We start from the raw sequence: 3,408 nt of genomic DNA on the forward strand, positions 1-3,408 counted from the left end.
GCAAGGTCAAGTGCATGGAGAATTGTGATGACAAGAGCATGTAACATTGTGATGAGAAGTGTCCTGTAGCATTGTGATGTCAAGGACGTGGAGAATTGTGATGACAAGGGACATGGAGCTTTGTGATAACCAGGGCATGGAGCATGGTGATGACAGGCGTCATGGAGCATTATTATGACAAGAGCCATAGTGCATTCTGACATAAGATATCACTTATGAAGGGAATGTAAACATGGCTACATATGAACTGAATTAGGGAAGAGAACAGAGTTTCAGATTTAGAAAACACTCTAACGCTTGCTTAAGGGGAAAGAGAGGTGGGGAGATGCACAAAACAAAAGTTTGATATTAGCACAGGTAATGTTCCATAATCCAAAAACAGAAGAGACAAGCCCTACTCCTTCCTCAGTGAACGGAACTCAACATACCTATTCCCCGCAGAGAAATATATCTGACTACTAAGAATTTTAACACCTATGTATTGATATGTCTCCATAAGTGAACGAAGTGTGTCTAGAATGACATAAACATGGCAGTGAGAATCAGCTCAAACCCACTATAAAAATGAATTTCAAAACAAAAGATAAAAACAGTAAAATTCTTACACAATACCTTCAGGGGTTCTGATGAAACCTGGAATGACCCTATCTACAATGACAGCTGGATGTGGCATAAGGCTGGTCACTTGGGACTGAGAGGATTGGTGAGATTGGGTGAAAAAATGCAGACCCTTTAAAGCAATAATGCCTGCCACCCATTCGATGGTTCCCATCTCTCCAGGTAGAAGGGAATATCACTACAGTTATAACATGTATGGGAACCTAGAGAATGGAAACCGACTTATGGTGAAAGGTTTCTAAAACTCTACTACTTTTTTCTCTCCTTGTGCTCCAGTTTGACATTCCAACTGCTTTACTATCACTCTCACAACTTGGAGAGTCAGCCCCTATAACCTCATGGTTCACACAGTTGGCAAATTCTGCAGATGATATAAGGGAAGAGAGAGAACCAAAGAGAGAGTAGCTGTAGGCATTTGGATGGCCACATGTCACTCTAATTTCCCGTCATGAAGAGGAATTAACCAAAGTCTCAGCCTGCCCCCCCAGAACCAGTATAGTTCCAGAAGCAAAATTGTGGATCTGCGGTCAGCTAACAAAAACGCAAGTTGAAAAATGGAGCTCAGGGCCACAGCAATTCACTAACCTGCAGAGTTATAAAGGACTACTGTCTTCCAAAAATCTGTTGACGGAAAGCCACGAGGCAGAAGTGAAAATGAGGCAGAATGGCATGAAACAGATTTCAAGAGGTACATTGGAATGGCCTTTAAACACAGGAAAAGCATCACAACTTCAAAAATTATGGAAATGGCCATAAAGGGCATATGGGATTTCACGTGAATATATTCAGGAGAAAACGCATATGCCCTTTTCAGACAAGCAAGCAAGCGGGCAATGCAAATCTGCACTACAATGAAGTATCACTTCACACTGGTCAAACAGGACATCCGCAAAATGTGTAAAAACCAGAAAGGCAAGACAGGCCCTGGAGAACAGGGAGCCTTGTAAGGCTGATGGGCGGGATGTAAATTGCCAACTGCCTCACTGGAGGAGTGCATTGTGTTCCCTAAAACAAGTAAACAACAAAGCTATGGAGCCAATTGCACTTCCAATCTAGGGAATATACCTTGGGAAAACTGAAAATCAATAAGACAGATCCACACAAAAATTCAGGGCAGCACTGCTTACAAAAACCTCAACTTGGGTACACTTTAATATCCCAGGAAAGACAAAAATGGTTCAGGAAATTGTGGTACTTACGTATGATGGAATATCCCTGAGCCATAAAATCAATGTCATAAGGCCAGTAGCAGCAAAATGACTGGATTCAGGTACGATGATTCTAAGTGAAATAAGTCACACAGAAAAAGAAACTTATCATTAGATATCACTTATGATGATCCTGTAAACATGGCTACACATGAACTGAGTTAGGAAAGAAAAGAGAGTCTCACATTTAGAAAACACCCTTATGCCTTCTTAAGGGGGAAGGAGAGGTGGGGTGATGCATAAAAGCAGAGTTTGATATTAGTACATGTACCGTTCCAAAAACCAAATATGGAATAGAAAAGACCTACTCCTCCCTCAATGAAAGGGACTCAACACCTCATATTCACCACAGAGTAATATATCTTACTAGTAAGAATCTTAATACCTATGTATTGATATGTCTCCATAAGGGAAACAAGTGTGTCTAGACTGGCATAAACATGGCAGTGAGAAGCAGCACAAACTCACTATAAAAAGGAATTTCAAAAACAAAACAAAAAAACAGGGAAATTTCTTACAATTCCTTCAGGGTCTCTGAAGAAACCGGGAATGACCCTATCTACAATGACAGCTGGATGTGGCATAAGGCTGGACACTTGGGACTGAGAGGATTGAAGAGATTGGGTGAGCAAATGCAGACCCTTTAAAGCAATAATGAGTGGCACCCATTCCATTGGTCCCAAATCTGCTGGTTGAAGGGAATATTACTACAGGTATAACATGTCCGGGAAACCTAGAGAATGGACACACTGTGAATACGAAAGGTTTCTAAAACTCAACGAATAGTCCCTCTCCTGGTGCTCCGGTTTGAATTTCCAACTGCATTACTATCAATCTCCCAAGTTGGAGAGACTGCCCCTTTAACCTCCTGCTTCTCACAGGTTGCCAAATTGGCAGAGGATGAAAGGGAAGAGGGAGAACCAATGAGAGAGTAGCTGTTAGGCATTTGGACGGGCACATGTCACTCTAATTTCCCCGCCGGAAGCAGAATTACCCAAAGTCTCAGCAACGCACTATGTACCAGCATAGGTCGTGAAGCAATATTTTGGACTTGCGTTCAGCTCACAAAAAACGAGTTGAAAACTGGACCTCAGGGGCACAGCAATTCACAAACTGGCAGATTATAAAGTACAACTATCATCCAAAAATCTGTTGAGGGAAGGCACCGATGCGGACTTGAAAGCAAGGCCGAATAGCAGGAAACAGATTTCAAGAGGTACCTTGGAATCGCCTGTAAAGCACAGGAAGAGGGGCACAACTTGGACAATGATGCACTTGGCCAAAAAGGGCGTATGCGTTTTCCCCTGAATATATTCAGGAGAAAACGCATACGCCCTTTTTGGCCAAGCAAGCAAGCGGGCAATGCAAATCTGCACTACAAAGAAGTATCACTTCCCACCGGTCAAAAGGGACATCCACAAAATGTCTAAAACCCAGAAAGGCAAGACAGGCCTTGGAGAACAGGGAGCCTTGTTATGCGGATGGGCGGGATGTAAATTGCCAACTGCCTCACTGGAGGAGTGCATTGTGTTCCCTAAAAGAAGTAAACAACAGAGCTACAGAGCCAAGGCCACTTCCAGTC

Source organism: Mesoplodon densirostris, unplaced genomic scaffold, assembly GCF_025265405.1.
Source record: "Mesoplodon densirostris isolate mMesDen1 unplaced genomic scaffold, mMesDen1 primary haplotype scaffold_37, whole genome shotgun sequence".
Taxonomy (NCBI): domain Eukaryota; kingdom Metazoa; phylum Chordata; class Mammalia; order Artiodactyla; family Ziphiidae; genus Mesoplodon; species Mesoplodon densirostris.